Raw genomic sequence first — 19,975 nt, 5'->3', positions numbered from 1 at the left:
TGTTCGACCCAGGTGAAAAAAGCTTACTTTTACTCTGAACCATTATTTTAAGTATCAGTTTTTTTTGTTGAAGTGCCCTAATCCACTGACTTTATATACAGTATAGGTCCAAAGTCAAATTTATACAGGGTGTAAATAATTCATGAATAAAATGTGTTTAAAAAAATGATACTAAAATAAATAGGCTTATTCATATTCCAACAAATCACTTTTCAGTATATATGAAAACAGAATGTTTCAAAGGCAGTTTGTTCTCATTTCATAAATATAGTCTGATATTACCTCCATCATTGTTTGTATCTAGTTTCTAAACACTTCCAAGAGTTGCGCAGAAAAATTAGAGCAATACCCTATAGATCACAGTGTGAGCAAGGCTCCATCCAAACTGAAGGATGGACTCCTTAATTTAGAAGAAAACCACGTCTTTATTGTGATAATGAAGATATTGACCAAACGGTAATGAACTAGATAACTGCACATCAGCAGATAAAGCAATCATTTACATACTAATTTATGCATTTATTTACAAGAATAGGCATATGTTGCTCAAAGCTGAACTGCTCAATATTCATCACACGTCCGTTGCTTATTTCCATTTTGCCCGCATTAATAAACAAACAAATGCAAGCGTAGTGCTAATTTCAGGTTCAGGTTAGTTTGCATGTGAAGCTAGTGAGTGTAACAGCAAGTATCAAACCCAAGCAGAGTTTGGAGGTGTACAGGGGGAGAAAGAGAGGAACAGGGGATCATTCCCCTTGCAGGACTAATAAAGTATACCTCATCATCATCATCATCATCATCATCATCTTTCATTCAAACCTATTTTCTTGGTGATCTTGGGATCACACTGTTAGCTCTGCTCCAGTTTCCTGTTTGAGAACTTTTCTATCCACCATGACACCAGTTAAGATGTAACTCCTAAGTGGGTAATGCCACTCAAAGACAGATTCAATTTGATTTGTAAATCATTTAAAAGAAAACTAAAGTGCGCCAAGTAGTGATCAAACTTCAACCCCTACTTGCTGTAAAGGGTTATACAAACTACAATTTAAATCTATCATTGATAAATCACCATAGAATGTGTTGTGTAAATTGGCTTATTTGCTTTTCTTGTTGCATTTTTTTAGTTTGTTTTAATAAAAAGAAATACGTCTACTATTAACTTCCTTCTTGCCAAACGTTAGATGAGAAGATTGATACCGCTCTCGTGTCTGTGTGTTAAATATGCAAAAGGGAAGATGCTAGATCAGATCCGCTAGACGGGACGTCATGCCTCGTGGCCGGCCTTATTCTGCGTCTGATTGGCTTACCCTGGTATTCTTACCCTAACCTTAACCAATTCCCACTCCTCATGCCTAAACCTAACTACAGTATGTTGACCATTCTAGCAGATCCGATATAGGATTTACCCTTTCAAAGACATGGGAAAGTGTCCAATTAAAATAGTAAGAAAATGGTATTTCCTTTGCAAAAGAAAAAAAAGAATAACAGGGGGTTTGAGGGTTGAGGTTTAAGAATGAGTGTGATAAGAGCCTAGGGTGCATCAAGTGTGTTACAAGGCAGATTAAGACTGGCTGATGCCTCCACTGATGTTGCTACTGATAATGATAATGTAAGACACCTAAAAGAAATGATCAGTTTTTGTCTATAAATGAAGAAGTTACTCACAGCCTGGAAGACTCAGAATTTTCTAGCCCAACACAGTCAGGCAAACAGTTAAAACCAAGACAGAAGTGGATGTTAACTGACTTTAACAAGAAGTTAGAAGTGTAGGGGATCTACTCTCGAAGTGAATGGAGCACTTAAAGTGCAGACAGCACAACTGATAACAGGTGGAGTGATGTTGTAGGGCAGGAACAAGAGGGTCATGCAAGCCTTGGTTTTGGCAGATGCAACCCTCAAAAGGTACAAAATAACAGCCCCAGAAAGTGGAATTGTATTGATTGTAGAAAAAACAATCCATCACAACAAGGAAGTGGCAAAGTTCAAATTGTGCCAAAGCAGAACGAGTGTAGAGTGTTAAAAGTGTTGCAAACCACCGGCTTACACTGGGAACAGACCGCCCGGGTAGGGTAAAGAATTATGTAATTTTACCGATGGGAAAAATACACGTGTACAGACAAGGCAGCAGTGCCGCGTCAGACACGTTTCGGGTGTGCAAAGACAAAGAAAACGGCATGCAGACGCCACGCAGCTGACACGCAACAGACACGCCACGCTCAAGCCACGCTCACAACATGCTGGCAGTGTGCAGGAGGCCTTAGTTGGAAAGAAGCACAGAGTGTGGCGTCATCTTTCAATTATTTGAGCAGAAAATGATGTGCTAGCTCCACCATAGCTCCCAGCCAGTGGCTACAGAATGTTGTTTTCCGTGTTTAAATGCAGCAACACAGAGGCCCAATCCCAAAGTGAGCCCTGAGGACAAAGGACTAAAGACTTGGACTTATTTGATCTCAGGTGCTAAGTAAGTGAGCATGTGAGGTCACATGGGCTCAGATAGGTATAAATGGGATTGGGACAGCACTTTACGAGATCACATGTCACCTTGGCGACTTTTAATAACAAAGATACAGCTAGCACGTGCCGGTTTGGGAATTTTCATTTTAAGTTTGTTACTTTCCACATGGCCAAGGCACAGGAGACGGCTGGCTGATTCCAAAAATTTTTTAGAAGCTGGACCACAGGTCCGTTCTGTTACATAGTCGTGTGTTGTGCTGTTGTTTACCTTTGTAATTTTTGTATTTCTCTATGGTCTCCACGGTAAACATCACAACGCTTTGAACTATGGGTAATTCCCTTTGGTAAAGTCTGCATCGATGCAGACACACGGAAAGGGCTTGGTAAGTATGTACTTACACCCTCACGCCCTTTGAAATTCGTCCTTGGGAAAACCCTAAGCCTGTCCGAATTTTGCGAGAACGCGCACCAAAGTCCGTGAGTCTGTGAGTCTCGGAGCCAAGATTAGTGTGGAAGCGACCCACCATTGCAAAAGAGCTTCAGTCATTCTGTGGTTTAGCATCTGATTACCACCGCTTTGTGGAGGGATTTTCAAAGCTGGCAGCGCCAGTTACACCATCTGGTAGCAGATGTAATTGGGAGCAAACACAAGTTCAAGGGCCATGGCAAAGGCTCCATCCTGGAGAAGTAGAATGAAGAGTGTGAGCAGGGCTTTCAGACCTTAAAGGAATGATTAGTCAGTGCCCCAGTCCTTGGCTATGCTGACTTTGCAAAACCATTTGCTCTTGAAATTGATGCAAGTCAAGCAGGACTTGGTGCAGTATTGTCACAGGATCAAGAAGGCCTACGAAGACCTCAAGCTCAAGGAATTGGAGCTGTTGGCCCTGAAATGAGCAGTGACAGACAAGTTTAGGGAGTACTTGCTGGGGAATAAGTTCACTGTCTTTAGTTACAATAATCTCTGTGATAATCTCTCTGAGCTATTTGAAAACAGTCAAACTTGGGGCTGTGGAACAACGTTGGGTTTCAGAGCTGGCTGCATTTCACTTTGACATCAAATATCATCAAGGCACTACAAATGGGAATGCAGATGCATGTCTTCAGTGACCCCTGGCATCAAAGTACCCAGCATGATGCAGGAACCATTAAAAGGGCCACAGATTCCACCTCAGGAACTTGTCACAACTCTAGCAATTCAGGCTCCTCCAATGCGGGAAAAAGCTGACCTACAAGCACTGCAGGAAGCAGATCAGGCGATTGTTACGTTCAAGACTTGGCAGTGTGCCAAGTGCCCATCAAATCAAGAACTGACTAAGTGACTACAAGGTGTCCGCAAACTGGTCCAACAATGAGACAGGGTTTGTCTGAAAGATGGGGTTTTATATCGCTGTATCAGATATATATCAGAGATACTTTTATGTGTATGGAGTACCCAAACGTATACACAGTGACACAATCACTACCTCTGCACCGATCCTATGACTGTGAAATAAAACTGCTCCCTGATGCACCTTTACCCACCAGCAGGCTCTGTAATTTGTCTCGGCCTGAAAGGGAAGCGATGGAGAGTTACATCAGGGACTCTCTTCACGCGGGACTCATTGGGCCATCCTCCTCCCCAGTTGGGGCAGGTGTTTTCTTTTTTTGAGTCCCTACAGCAAGCCACTATCTTTACCAAGTTCGACCTTCGCCGCCTATCACCTGGTTCGGATTAAGGAGGGGGACGAATGGAAGACCGCATTCAACACACCCCAGGGTCACTTTGAGTACTTGGTGATGCCTTTCGGTTTGACTAATACACCTGCAGTATTCAGAAACCTTGTTAATGATGTGCTCAGATTTTTTTTTTAAACTGCTTTCCAGATGTATATCTGGATGACATCCTCATTTTTTTTCTAGACATTGCTCATCATGTTTCCCATGTCTGCCAGGGGCTCCAGAGACTACTTGAGAACAAGCTCTTCAAAGTTGGAAAAGTGAGTTCCACACTAAATCTGAGTTTTTTTTGTGTGTGTATATCCCTGAGGCGAGCAGAAGATGGATCCGGAGAAGATAAGAGCAGTCGCTGAATGGCCAAATCCACCTGGATACAGTCTTGGACAGAGGACCTCAATTCACATCCCAGGTTTGCCGATCTCTTGGTGCAACTGTGCTGGTGTGACTATTGTCTGGTTTTCACCCTCAGACTAATGGGCAAGCAGTGAGGGCCAATCAAGACTTGGAAGCAGCTCTGTGTTGTGTGGCTTCCACCAATCCATCCTCCTTCTCATCTCGCCTGGGTGGAGTATCCACACAACTCTCTGACCAGCTCGGCCACGGGACTGTCTCCATTTGAGGCCTCCCTCGGGTATCAACCCCCTCTGTTCCATCTCAGGAGGGTGAATTGACTATTCCCTCAGTCCAGCTCCACCTCAGACACTGCCGTAAGATTTGGAGGGAGACCCAGTCTGCTCTTCTCTGCTCCGTGGCTAGCAATTGCCGCCACGCTGATCATTGCTGGATTCCAGCCCCAACGTATAGACCAGGTCAGAGTGTTTGGCTTTCTTCTAAAAACATTCCTCTTAGGACTGACCCTAAGAAACCCTCCCCTGGCTCATCGGTCACTTTGTTGTTGCCTGCATCATCGACCCCTCGGCTGTCCGATTGAGGCTACCTGTCTCTTCCAGCCCTCTGTGCCCTCCTACCGGACCCCCTCCTCCCGCCTGGGTCGTGGATGGCCTCCCTGCTTACACGGTGTGTCGGATTATGACTGTCCCCCGTCGTGGCAGGGGCTTGCAATACCTCATGGAGTCCGAGTGTTACAGCCCGGAGGAGAGGCAATTGATCCCCCTGGTCTTTTATTTTAGATGCAGACATGGTTAGGGAGTTCCATGCCGCCCAGGGGAGGTACTGTCATGGTTTGCTTCAGCCCGTCTGCCTGCCCAAGCTTTTATTTTTATTTTTTTGGGAACTGCCTCCTACCTGTCCACCCGCTCTCAGTGCCAAGATTTCTTTGCACTATTTTTCCGTTGTATTAAATAAACCTCTGATCCTGTTTCCCAACCTTTCCTCCGTGTCTGCTCCTGACTCTATTACCACCCAAACAGGTGGTTTTAAAAGATTCTTTTTTTTTTTTTTTTTTTTTTTTTAATTGTTTTTTATTGAACATTGATAGTACAGGATAGCACACAGAAACAAGATTCACAAAAGGACCAATGTCCACGTTATCGTTTTGTATGAGTTATACCACCCCCCCCCCCCCCTACCTCCCCAGAACAAGTAGGACACCCATCCAAAAAGTATAAAGGATAATAATAAGAACAATGACAATAGCAACAAATAGTAATAATAATAGTGACTGAGTAATAAAAAGGAAACACGAAACAAAAAAAAAAAAATAAATAAAATAAAATAAACTAAGCTCACCATTGTAGAAATTATGTACTGCACACTATAGTTCTCATGGACGAATCACAACTGTAAGTGCTAGACGGTTGCTAAGTGGGCACAGTTTTAAGCTTACCCAAATACTTCAGCACTGAACCCCAGACAGAAGAATTTGTCCCTGGACCCCCTGAGAGTGTATTTTATTTCTCTAACTGTATGAGCTGCATTAGGTCATTAAACCACAGAGATACATTAGGTGATGTTTAGCTTTCCAATGCAATAAAATTCTCCTGCGTGCAAGCAATGTTGTAAAAGCAATGATGGTTTTATCTTTTTTCCTTATTGTCGAGTATCTACTGTCAGTAGTGCCAAATATGGCCATTACTGCATTAGGTTGTAGGTCAATACCAAGGGCTTCTGACAGTGTTTTAAAGATTACAGACCAGTACGATGCTAGGGCCGAGCACGACCAAAACATATGGGTCAGGTCGGCAGGAGTGGTTCGACATCTGTCGCAGGTTGCATCTATGTCAGGGTATATTTTAGCAAGTCTGTCTTTGGAATAGTGGATGCGATGTACGATCTTAAATTGTATTATACTTAATTTGGCACATGAAGTGCTGTCATTCACTCTTAGCAGAGCACTGTCCCAAATGCCTTCTTCCAAGCCCCCACCCAGCTCATTCTTCCAGTCCGCCTTGATCTTTGCAAGAGTCGTATTTTTAAAGGAAGATATACAGTTGTAGATTCTTGAAATAAGTCCTTTAAAGTTGAAAGTAGTTTCTAACAGGGCGTCTAAACCTGAAAATGATGGTACATATGGAAAGTTGGGATCATGATGCTGAAGGAAGTGACGGGCTTGGAAATATCGGAAAAGGCTAGATCGTGGGAGGTCAAATTTATGTGATAGGTCATCAAAGCTAGGGAAGATACCGTTTATATACATATCTTTAAATCTGTAAATACCTTGGCTTTGCCAGAAAGTAAATTCAGAGTCTAATCTAGCTGGGAGAAAAAGATGGTTATTATGTATGGGACTTAGATGAAGAAGATTATTGAACCCGAAGCTACGTCTAAGTTGGAACCATATTTTAAGGGTATTTACGACTACTGGATTGTCTGTGAATTGAGAAATAGAGATGGGAAAGGTGGAGGTGACCAGGGCTCCGAGAGAAGTTGAAGTGCAAGATGCAGCTTCAAAATGGCACCAGTCTGTATCCGGAGTGTGGAGCCAGTGCATGATTTTTTGAACATTTGAGGCCCAATAATAATAACAAAGATTTGGAAGAGCTAAGCCACCCTGCATTTTAGGCCTCTGTAACAGTTCCAGTCGTATTCTAGGTTTCTTCCCGCCCCACAAAAATGAAATGAGGATCTTATCAATAGATTTAAAGTAAGATTTAGGGAGGTAAAGTGGAATACACTGAAACAGGTAGAGAAACTTGGGAAGCACATTCATTTTTATACAATTCACTTTTCCTGCTAAAGATAAGTGAAGTGTCTTCCATTTGTCCAGGTCTGATTTGACTCCTCAAATAACATAAAAGTTTTCTTCTTGGTAACTTCTGCATGTCCCTTGTAATGTTGATGCCCCAATATCTAAAGCCGTTCCTAGACATTCTGAAAGGTAGAATGTTGTCTTGTATTTGAAGAGCCAGGTCATTACAGGGTAACATTCACTTTACTAAAATTCAGTTTGTACCCAGAGAAAGCACCAAATCTCCTCAAGGCCACGAATCACATGGGGGGCACTTGAACAGGGTCTGATACATACAATAATAACATCTGCGTACAGAGAGACTCTATGCTCCCCCCCCCCCCCCCCCCCTTTGGATCCACTTAGCAAGGGTAATGATTTGAGTGAAATGGACAAGGGCTCTATGGCCAGGGCAAATAGCAGTTGGGGCTGAGGGCAGCCCTACGGTTGCCTCTTGACAGTCGAAATAACCGAGAGCGCCTACCATTTGAATTACTGAGGCCTTGGGTGAGGTATATAAGATTTTAATCCATAGACGAAGTTAGGACCGTAACCAAATTCTTCAGGCATGTAAGTAAATATCCCCATTCTACCCTGTCAAAGGCTTTCTCTGCATCAAGTGCGATGACCACCTCGGGGACCGCATTGAGTGCAGGGGAGTGAATAGTATTCAATAGCCGGCGGACATTTGTAAATGAATGGCGCCCCAAGATAAAACCAGTCTGATCAGCAGAGATTACGTCATGCATTGTGGCTTCTAAGCGTAAGGCAAGGGCCTTGGCCAAGATCTTCACGTCACAGTTTAAGAGAGAGATGGGCCGGTACGAGCCGCATTCTGAATTATCTTTACCTGGCTTAAGCAATAGGGTGATTGATGCTTCAGTCAATGTCTGTGGGAGGGATCCACGTGATAGAGAGTCATTAAACATATCAAGTAAAAGTGTAGACAGTTTACTAGAGAACTTCTTATAAAACTCTATAGGGTACCCATCAGGGCCAGGCGCCTTGCCATTCTGCATTGCCCTAATCGCATTGATGATTTCTATACATGTTAGTGGGAGCTCAGTCTCAGTCCTATGTCTTGCTTTTATGGAAGGAGCTTGGAGATCATTGAAAATTTTTTCCATGTCAGAGCTGTCAGTTGTCGTCTCTGACGTATACAGATTTGAGTAGAATGAGGCGAATGTTTCATTAATTTCCTCCGGGTCAATAGTTAGTTCACCATCACCTTTACGAATTTGTGGAATCTGTTGAGACACGGTGCGGCACCTAAGTTGGTGTGCAAGCAGCCGTCCAGGTTTATCGCCGTGTTCATAGACATACCCCCGTGATTTTAATAGGAGACGTTCTATCTTTTCAGTTGATGACAAATCATATTGCGTTTGGAGGTCTAGTTTCTTTTTAAATAATCCAGGGGAGGGAGAAATGGAGTACTGAGAGTCCACCATAGCTATTGCCTTAGTGAGTTCCTCTTGCTTTATCCTTTTCATCTTATTTGTTTTAGCAGAATACAAGATAATCTCACCCCTGATTACTGCTTTTAATGTTTCCCACAAAAGGGAGGGGGAGGTGTCATCTTTTTTGTTGAATTCTACAAAGTCATCTATTTTTTGGGATATCATTTCACAAAAGGTCTCATCAGCTAAAAGATTTCTGTCTAATTTCCAAGAGGGGCGGTCTAATTTGCAAGAAGGAAATGCAAGGTCCAAAATCACAGGGGCATGGTCTGATTCAACTATAGTTGAGTATTCAGTGTTTGTGACAAAGGGGAGAAGAGTTCGGTCAATAAAGAAATAATCTATCCTACTATAGGAGTGATGTACAGGAGAGAAAAAGGAAAAGGACTTGCTTTGTGGAAATAAAAAACGCCAAGGATCAACACATCCTATCTGGTCCATAAAGGTTAACAGTAGCTTGGCCTTTTTAGACAGGTTTGTGGATTTAGAATTGGAACGATCTAATATTGGGTTCATTACACAGTTTAAATCACCACCAAATATCAATTGCTGTGAGTTCAAATCTGGAATTAATGAAATTATTTTCCCCATAAATTTATCATCATCCCAATTTGGGGCATAGACATTAATCAAGACCACAGGCTTATGGTAGAGAAGCCCGGAAACCATTACAAAACGTCCTTGAGGGTCTGAGGAGATAGTCGTTACGCTAAACTGGATTCTTTTATGAATTAATATAGCTGTTCCACAAGTTTTAGAGTTAAGATTGGAATGGAATATATTCCCCACCCAACCTCTTTTAAGTCTAACTTGATCTTTTACCAGTAGGTGGGTTTCCTGTAGGAATGCAACGTCACACTTTAAGTATTTTAGGTGATTAAACATTCTAGCTCTTTTAACAGGTCGATTCAAACCTTTTACATTCCAGCTAATGAATCGTATGGCAGCCCTCTTTGCATCAGTACTATCGATCATGTTTAACTACAAAAAACAAAATGAAATGACAAGAACAGTAAAGAGAAGTAAGTTGAAACACAGATTGTGATGAAGTACACAGTTATGTTTGTTTCTTAAGCAAACAACAGTGAGCATTTGTTGCAAAAATTCAGTGGTGTCCTTTCCCCTAACCCTATCCCATACCCAGAACACAAACAAAACTAGAACTAAGCCTATACTTGTCCTTTTCCCTGAGGCAAGCTGCAGGCTAAACACTATTTCAAAAACTTCTGGCAATACATTCCTCTTGGCACTTTGCCCGGAAGGCTCCCATTGATTATGATATGTTAAAATAAAATAAAAAAAAAAAAAATGGTTGAGCAATACAATAACCGTAAATATCAAGCATAATAAAACGTTGTACTTAACACATATAACATAAATATTGAAAGGCAACACAGGCAGCTAGTAGTAGAAGAGTTCCAGATAAGTACTTGTGTACAGCATAGTCCAGCAATAACGTAAATGAGTGTTCATACCTCCAGTCCTAATGGCTGACATAATGAAGACTGACAACACGTCGTCAAACTCAGGTGGTTAGCCATCTCTACCTGCGCAGCCAAACCGCGGCATGTAGTGTCTTACTCCTTACCGACTCTGAGCGAAACTTCTGAGCTTCATCAGGTGAGTCGAAGGTGAGCACATCTCCCCGCACTCACCGCAGACCGGGCCGGGTACAGCAGGTGGAATCTGACGTTCCTCCGGTACAAGGCTTGTTTAACGCCGTTGAATGCAGCTCTCTTTTTAGCGAGAGCCGCGCTAACATCTTGGTAAACTCTTATAGTGGTACCTTGGTAGTTGAGCTCGTGATTCCTGGCCCAGCGTAACGCAGCTTCTTTCTGCTGAAATCTGGAGAAACAGACCAGGAATGTGCGGGGGGATGATCTCCGATCGGATCTAAAGGTCGGGGTCCGGTGAGCTCTCTCCAACTCAGGCGGTGCAGGAAAAACATCGGGGCCCATCGCTTGCATCAATACCTCAGACATGAACTTAACGGGATCCTTGCCATCTTCGCCGCCTTCAGGGATGTTCAATATACGGAGGTTAGATCTCCGTGACCGGTTCTCCAGGTCGTCAATCCGATCCAGAAGTGACTGGTTATGGTTTTGGAGTGTTTTAATGGTAGACTCCGCCACCGTTAATCTTTCAAAGTTGTCACCAGCCACAGACTCAACGGAGGTGAGACGGCCTTGGAAAGAGTTCATCGTTGATTGTAATGAGTCCATTGAATCCTGTAGCGGTTTAATAGCCTCTTGGATCAGGTAAGACACATCTTCCTTTAGTGAGGTTCTCTGTTTGGCGAATTCTGCAGACAATTGGTCCATGGCCACAACTGCCGGTGCTTCGGGAGCTGCAGAAGTCTTAGTAGGTGTCGGAGAGTCGTTAGCTGCGAAAGATGCTAGCTTGTCCGCTGCACTCATAGCAACACGTGTAGCCGGAGTTTCTACTTTGTTGGCTGATTTAGTGCGTTTAGATTTGCTCATCTTATGCGGAGTAGACTAAACTGGGTCGAACAGTGTTGGATATATTAAAATGCTCCGAGAAATATTATTTATATAGGAAAGTAACAAGAAGCAAGCCGGGAGCCTTCGCATGTGCGTCTTCCCTCTACATGTCGCAACCGGAAGTCCAGATTCTTTTTTTTTTTAATATAAATTTAACTTGAAGATTTGAAAATATAGATTCCAGTCACCTGCCTGTTTTTAACTGGGGAAGGGGAATGTGCTTCCATGTCAAGCAAGGTATATTTGTTACACAGTCATGTTTAGAGAAATGTTTCTTAAAGTTTTCATTCTGTATTCTGTGTTTTTTTCTTCTTTTTTTTTCTTTTTAAGAAACGTAATTAGGAGAGCCAACCACTGTTTTCCCACTTATGTTAGCTTAATTGACAATATCTTGTTTCTGGCTGTATTAAGGTGGGGGGGACTGAATAGTTCATGTTTTTGTGTAAGTTTGGGGCAACTTAGTGTTTTAGTAGTATTTTAATGGTATTTCATTTGGTTTGAGTATACGGTGTATGTACATTTTATTTCCCACCAGTTTGGTTATCTTGTTGGTGCTTAACTCTACACCAGTTTCCCTGGTAATGCAGCCTAGTCCTGAATCGTTTTCTTTTGTTCTGATGTCATAAAAATATATTTTTACACCTGGTTCATTCTGGCACTTGTGTACAAACTAGCGTTTGGGTTACACAAACAAATTATCAACCTGCTACAAATTGGCTTCAAACGGCAGTGAATAACTATTATTAAATACAAAAAGGCCAGGGCAGCAGGGTTGGCATAGGGATGGAGGAACTCCCACAGGACAGAACATGACAGTGCTGTGAGTGATCCAGTGAACACAGCACTACAGCAGGTCAGGAGTGCTGTTGTGGCTGGAAGATGCACAAGAGTAAAAGAGGTTTAGGGACTATATGAAAATTAGGGCAGGGGGCTGAAACGTATCTTTCACTCCCCAACAGTATCAACATAATACAAATGATATGTATCAATATTTGTTTCAGTCAAGGTGTCTTGCTTTTATGAAAGGTGGGAGTCTTTTACATGTCAGTGTTCTGCCTATTGTCTCTCTCCATTCAACCCATGCCTTCCCTCAAATAATCCCTCTACCTTCCAACAAAGAAGAAAAATACATAACCCTTCACCTTTTTCTCCCCCCCAATAATGTTTGTACAATCATTTAGATAACCCACAAGCAGAGCAAGCAGGGTATGTCCAGTGGATGTTGGATGTCATGAATGTGTTGTCACATGCCCTGTTTACTCAAGTCAGGGATTCGTGCTGAGATTTTGAGCTCAGCTAGTAGGTCTCTCTGCTTCAAAATATGTAAATCTAGCTCATGCCTAACACAGGAACTGAGTATCAAATATGCATGTACATAATGGTAATAGTTTTGTTTCTGATTGTTTTTATGCCCATTTAAAAGAAGCAGTTTCATATCTGAGAAACAAATATCTTCAATATCTGTTGGTTTGCTTATATACTGTCCTATACATCTCGATACTTGCCCAGTTTTTTTTTTTTTTACACTTCTGATAACGTGTAATCAACCCATGACAACCAATTTCTTTTAAATTTTACAGTACATTTAAGTCCTAAGTAAATTAAAGGGTTTGTTGCCTGGGAAAGCATATGAGTTGGATTAGAGAGTGAGGAATGGAGCTCGCCTGTGAGGGCTCCCTCCCACAGCAGCAGAATGACTGGACATCATATAAGCTCATATTGATTTGGCAGTCAGATATAATGTAGGCTATATTTCACTCTTTTTTATTCTTAGTAGCTGCTTTCACTTTGGAAAAATCACCTAATATGTGTAGATTTAGGATTAACTAACACTGTCACTCACTGTGTGTGTGTGTGTGTGTGTGTGTGTGTGTGTGTGTGTGTTACTGAGGTTATTGTTATAGGCTAAACAAACATTGGCATTTCTCATTTTGCAATCAGAATAAGTCAGGAATCAGATTTATATCTGCAGCACTGGTGCAGAAACATGTGCAAGGAGACACTTGATTGACAGAGCACTTGACATTTCGTTACATTCATTATTCACTTTAGGCGGCAGCCAGCAGGCATCCCTGGCTCATGCAGTGTTGCTGCTGTTTCTGCGGGGTACAGTTGCTTTAATAAGTAGGTTGCTATGTAGAAGTTATGTGCATTGTAGAACGTAAGCATACTCTGAGCGAGATGTAAGTGCTCCAAAGAAAAATCCTTTGATAAAGAGGAGTTTGTCTCTGGTGTGTGGGTTGAAGTCTAACAAGAAGTTGCACATACACATGGAAAAAAAAAAATTCAAAAAGAGACCAAGAAAAGCAAAAGATATCTGATGCAGAATGTCATCTGTCAGTTGGTCTCTGGATCAATTCCTGTAGGCTTTTTATCAAATTTAACAAGTAGAAATGAAAAATGCAAATATTTAGCTCTGTGTTCGAGAAATATTAAACAAAACTGTTTGGTAAATGCTATTATCAGTGTGAACAATAAGGCAGGTCATTGCAGTTTCAATGTGCTTGCAACTCATCTGCCGGGCCCTGGAATTGCTTCAGCCCCAACTGACCAGTATCACAATAAGGTGACACACAGGCATTACCTGCTCCTGCTGACAGACCGTGACAGTGGCCATTATCGGCTCTCCTAACACTGTCTGTATGGCCGGTCCAGGTTATTATCTGGTGGAGTAGTTGGCTTTTGGCTGGAAGGAAAACAGGAATTTCAGACATCTGGGGGAAAGACACAGTTTTGCACTTTCAATATAACTGTAGCCAAGGGAGAAAATGTTGCAGTCAAAGCTACATGAGGCATGCAGTCAAGTCTAATTTTCTCCGCAGTACTTACAGATTTACCTGTCGTTACCAGGAAACAGCTCAAGTATGGGCCATTTGAAAAACTCTCACAAGCCCATTTAAAGTTTTCCGGTTAAGGATGTAGAGTACTGTGAACTTTCACAAGTAGAAAGGAGAATGTAAAAAGGATGGAAATGTTGAGGTGTCATTCAAGTTATGGTAATTTTACTAACAAAAAAGTAGAATTTGAGATTACATAACTTTTGCTAATGGACATTGTAGCCACGAGTGAGAGTTAGAGTGAATTGTAAATTATAGTGTAGTGTAAGAGACAACAAACTTCCAAGAACTAATTGTTACACAAATGATCTAAAGTTAGCCGTTAGCCACCATACCAGACCATACCAGACCAGTCATACCAGACCAGGAAATGCTGTAATAGGTAACCCCCTGAGTGTATTAAACTGAGAACCAATGCATCTTACTGCTTATGAATTCCCCTTTTTTCGGAGAAATGTGTTATTTCATTTTTCGAAAATTACAAACTCAATACAATATTAAATGTCAAAGACAATATGAAAACAAACGTCTTTGAGCAACAACCTACACGAATAAGGCAGTACACTGCTGTCCATGAGTATAGAAACCCCTGCTTAAGTTGACTAAAAAGATGAATAAAAAAAATCCTCTTTTGAAAACTGATCTTATTGTCTTAATTAAAAAAATAGGAACAATCCAACCTTTAAGAACACCAGTTTTTGTGTAGCGAATGAATAATGTATTGAAATACAGGGGACATAAGTATAGATACCCCTGTGTTAAATTCCCATAGAGCCAGGCAGATTTTTATTTTTTAAGGCCAGTTATTTCATGGATCCAGGACACTATGCATCCTGATAAAGTTCTCTTGGCCTTTGGAATTAAAATAACCCCACATCATCACATACCCTTCACCATACCTAGATATTGGCATGGAGTACTTTCCATAAAATCATCTCTCAATACAAACCAACCCAGCTATTAGGCTAACTGAAATAACACCAATCTCTAGGTATGGTGAAGGGAATGTGTGTGTTTGTGTGCGTGTGTATGTGTGCATGGGTGTGGGCCAATGGAACCTTATCAGGATGCATAGTATCCTGGACCCAGGACATAACTGGCCTTTAATAATAAAAATCTTTAATAATAAAATGTGCCTGCCTCTATGGGAATTTAACATAGGGGTGTGTATACTTATGCCCTCTGTATTTTCAGGAAGAACATTTATTTATATACAATACATTATTCATTCACAAAGAAAATTGGTGTCCTTAAAAGGTTGGATTTTTCCTCATTTTTTAATTAAGGCATTAAGATCAATTAGAAAAATATGTTTTTTTTTTTATTCCTCTTTTTAGTCAACATAAGCAGGGGTTCCTATACTCCTGAGCAGCATTGTATATTGTGTTCTCCTCACGTCCTACCAGAGATGAGTTTTAGCAGCTTTCTGCGATATTGTGTTTTAGCATTGACATCGCGATGTGAGCATGCGCAATAGTTACATCGCAGTAGGTTGCGATGTTGACGCTAATCCTTTTTTTCGATGATTGATAAAAAGTAAACTTTTACCGTTCTCCTTTTACATGATTAATACTGGCGGACCCTGTGCCTTTAACACAGGTAGCCATGTGGGCATGTGTGTATGTGACGTTAGACCGACGGGGTTCATTGTTATGGGAGGTGAGGATCTCCATGTGTAGAATAGTACCGTAGGCAGCAGCTGCCACTGACACAGTGATGTCATAGTTACGATGGGTAGTCAGTGGAGCTACAGTAGTCAGTGTTTTATGTTCGCTGCAAATACAAGCTAAATCACCTAATTAATGCATCATAATCACAGTTAGCTTAAAGAAACAAGCAGAAAGCTGCTACCAGCCAGGCTAAAGCTAATATAGTTAGCTTAAAGAAACAAGCAGAAAGCTGCTACCAGCCAGGCTAAAGCTAATATAGTTAGCTTAAAGAAACAAGCAGAAAGCTGCTACCAGCCAGGCTAAAGCTAATATGGTTAGCTTAAAGAAGCAAGCAGAAAGCAGCTACCAGCCAGGCTAAAGCTAATATAGTTAGCTTAAAGAAACAAGCAGAAAGCTGCTACCAGCTAGACTGAAGCTAATATAGTTAGCCTGAAGAAACTAACGTTACGGTTTGGAGTCGCAACGCTGGAAACGTAACACTAGTCTACTACAGAAGTCTGTGTCTGATCTAACGTCATTTCCACTGATTTAATTGTTCTTTGATACACAGAGGTTGTTGCTAGTGCGGGTGACATGCAGGTCTGATCAATTTATCAAACTAACGAGCTGGCTCCGCTAGTCGACCACAACCTGAAATTTAGAGGAAGCTACATGCCGTCACTGTCATTCACGTCAGCCTGGATTGATTATTATATGAATACAATGGTGTCATGCTAGTCAATCATCGTATTTCTACCTAATTTCCCTCTCCAAAATCACTTCAGAAGAGTAACAAGTGTCACAGCGCTTACTTTCTCAACAATTCTGTGTTGAACAAGTTCAACATAGAATGGTTCACATTAAAAAAGATCCTTTTTAATTTTTTTCTTCTATGTAGATGCACTCCCCTACAAAATCACAGCAGTAGTCAAGAATGATTTATTATTTCCAAACACAGCTATTTGTGTCATCTTTTAAAAACTTATTTTTCTTTTTTCATATCGCAATGTATATCACAGGGAAAAAAATATATCACAATGTCAGATTTTTTTCCAATATCGTGCAGGCCTACTTTCTACTAAGCAGCTGGTTTAGGATCAAAGATAAGACCACTTCATCAACTGCTTTTATCTTTATAAAAGGACTTTTGAAAGAAACTCTATCAAAATTAAAGCACAATGCTTCTATCTCTATACTATCTTTCCTTTCTATCCACAGAGGAAAACATGCTTCGCATTTGCTGTTTGTTTATTAAATGTCATATTTTCTGCTTTTAAGACGCGTCAGTAGTTTGCCAAGCTTTCTCTTCCAAACTGGAATTTTAACAGCACTTTTCTCATTCCCTACATCAAAATTATCCTTTATTTTAGTCTGCATAAAATGATGTTCATGTCTTTTTTTTGCAAAGAAACTCCCGCACACTGTCTAACTTGCAGAAATGTATTTGATTTATTGATCAATGACATAATCCTCCTTCTCCGACACACCTGTTTCACGTTGTGGATGTGTGTATTTTTCTGTTCCATGTCTCTTTTTATACCAATCTTTTCATGATCACACATTCAAAACAATTGTGAAGTATTTCTTTCTTTTTTTTTACATAAATTCATGTAATCGGATTACTGGAATCACTTTACTCTTAGACTCACAGTGTTTGCAATTCTAATCCTAACCCTGATCAAGGATCCGTGCATTCATATGCATATCCATGTTCAGACCAAGAAGTGCATTTTAAAATTGTTTTGGACAAAAGCATTAAGTGTTGCACCTTTCAAAATGATAGCCCTTAAATTTGGTAAATAACAGTAAGACTTATTTATGCTTTGACACTATTCCATGTTTACTTGTGACGACAACAATCTTAAGTGTTGCATTTCCCCTGATTGCTGATGACATCCATTTAAAACCAAAATGGTGTGACAAGAAAGGATTTTGAGAGCCTTCTTTTACAGGTGCTTAAATTGCTTCTGCCTGTAGCTACTTCCTGGTAATGAGAATAAATTAATTGAAAAATGTAGATGGACCTGAACCGCCAGTGGAGAAATTGATTCCACAGTGGCTGGTATCTCCATGCTCCAAACAGAGATGTAGTAAAAGAAGTTTAGACTGCGGTAACTCTTGGGGAATGACGCCCGCTCCGCCTGCCCCGCCCTCCACGAACTAGAGTTTAGATTCTCTCGGGTCGGGACGATATTTCCCGCCACTGTCCTTGGCCCGGGCCCTTGATCAAGCATTTGTGTGTTTTTAATCATTACTTTATTAGCCTAATTGGGTGGGGAGAAAGCTATGCCTCTCCAGCTTCTCCCGTAGCTCTGGGTATGTGTCCTGCACTGACTTGAGTGTGCGGTAAACTGTACTAAATCGTATCTTCCCTCATCTGTAGCGCTGTCTTCGATAATTGCGCAACCAGGCCCGATTGTTTCAGATATCCCAGGAGTCCTTTAGCAGCAGACATGGTCTCTCCTACAGTATATCCTCTGCGTTGTCAGCTCCTGTGTCGGCATGCAGACCGTGGCGAAGTACAGTATTAATTAGGTGATCGAGACAAGAAAGTCTCTGATATGGTTCCAGGGCTTTGGGCTTATGTTGCTGCCTTGATCTGTTACCCACACCATTTTTTTCTTCTTCTCTCGGATCCATTTGCAATCCATTCCATTCTGAACAAACAACGCAGTTTACATGCTTCGGCCTTGTTGCATTATTCATTAGGACAATTTAAACAATAGATTATCCTACATCAATGTTCTTTTTAAGTACCAAAAATAACATGATTGATTCCACACAACGCTCTTTGGCAAGTACAAATCTCTACTTTCATTAATTTTGGGGTGTCTTAGTCAATTTTATAGCAATTGAAAAACAAATTGAAGTGGTTTTGAAATAGTGTTTAGTAAAAATTGACATGTTCCAGTCTGTGATTATCCATCAACACACATTCCTTCCATTTTAACCTAAATGATTCCTAATTTCTGCTTTTCTAACTCAAACATTAGGCATAATTTCCTATAAATGAGGTTTATTGACCAAAAATTCCAAAAACAACTGTAAAACTAAAGTTAATGAGTAAGTGTTACGTAGTGTTAAAAAAACGTTAAAAAAAGTGACAAACATTGAAAAAAAAGGGACAAAAACGGAAGAAAAAGTTAAACACATTGATAAAAAGCGTCAATAAAAGAGTTGATTTTCAATTTTGACGGCAAGACAACACAAGGGTTAAAAAATTGTTGGGTTTAAATTGGACTTGGGCTCAGAATTACAGTAAATGTGTCGGGCCAGGGTAAAGTCGGGGCTTGATTTTTTTTGGCCCGATCTAAGCTTTACCACGACCCCGCAGTCCGGTCCACTCGACTTCCTGCTATGCCCCAGTGCCTTTAAGTAAAAACTCTTTTCACTGTTTTATCTCACCTTAACAGCTTTTCTTTTTTTAAATATGCCCTTTTTGAATCAGAATGATCAATATGCATTTAGGTCATGCTGTTCTGAATGACTGCTAGATTAATTACCCTTTACTTAGAGGTATTGCTGATGTTTGTGTTTTATGTTTTCATCTAATTGCTTATGCATGAGTCGGACGTGCAGTAAATTGTTTCCATATTTCTTAAGTGCAGATTCTATGGGAAACATTGAACGATAATCTATGCGGTGTTAATCACAATAAGTCTTTTTTTTCTCCGATATTTGTTGCCAGTGTGTAGAGAAGGGCGGCTTCAGATGAGCATGCCGCAATGTCCCACGAGTTACGCCGAATTGGATGTACTCCCATGAACTACTTACCTCCTCACAGTTATTGTCAGTGAACACAGTCAATTTTCACCCCCATCTGCGAAGATTTGTTTGGCCTTAATCTGACTCTGCATTTATAGTCTTGTAAGAGCGAGGATTAATTCTGGCAGGCCACTCACATAAATGCTGCATAATTATTGTCATTCAAATACTTAATGTCTGACTTCTGAAGGGGAACCACTGGCTTAACCACACTGTCGGATCCTCCAGACACTGAGGAAGACATTTATTGAAACAAGAGGGATGGGAGTGATGAGTATTCATACCAGCAGTAGGATAGCATGTTTGTTTTTAATAAAAACACAAATCAATTTGCCTCAACGTAGATGTCAAAAGAATGTATTATACTTTCATAAAAAATACATAGTTTCATGGAGCGGACAGGAAAGACCACATATTTCATAGAGACGAATCTGTCTGATTCAGCTCAGCAGGTGATTGATTGATT

The 19,975-nt window shown here is 40.9% G+C and overlaps 1 long non-coding RNA gene across 1 annotated transcript in view; it reads right to left on the bottom strand.

The window, feature by feature from the left end:
* Window positions 1-10,751: 10,751 nt before the first annotated feature.
* The window catches only part of LOC116705568 (uncharacterized), a 16,099-nt gene continuing 6,875 nt past the window's right edge, over window positions 10,752-19,975 (bottom strand). Inside the window, exon 3 of the long non-coding RNA XR_004335959.1 lies at window positions 10,752-10,762. This is a non-coding gene — a long non-coding RNA (uncharacterized LOC116705568). The remainder of the gene's footprint in view (window positions 10,763-19,975) is intronic.

The sequence above is a fragment of the Etheostoma spectabile genome, chromosome 17 (genome assembly GCF_008692095.1).
Source record: "Etheostoma spectabile isolate EspeVRDwgs_2016 chromosome 17, UIUC_Espe_1.0, whole genome shotgun sequence".
Lineage (NCBI taxonomy): Eukaryota > Metazoa > Chordata > Actinopteri > Perciformes > Percidae > Etheostoma > Etheostoma spectabile.
This window is presented reverse-complemented; position numbering and strand designations above follow the sequence as displayed.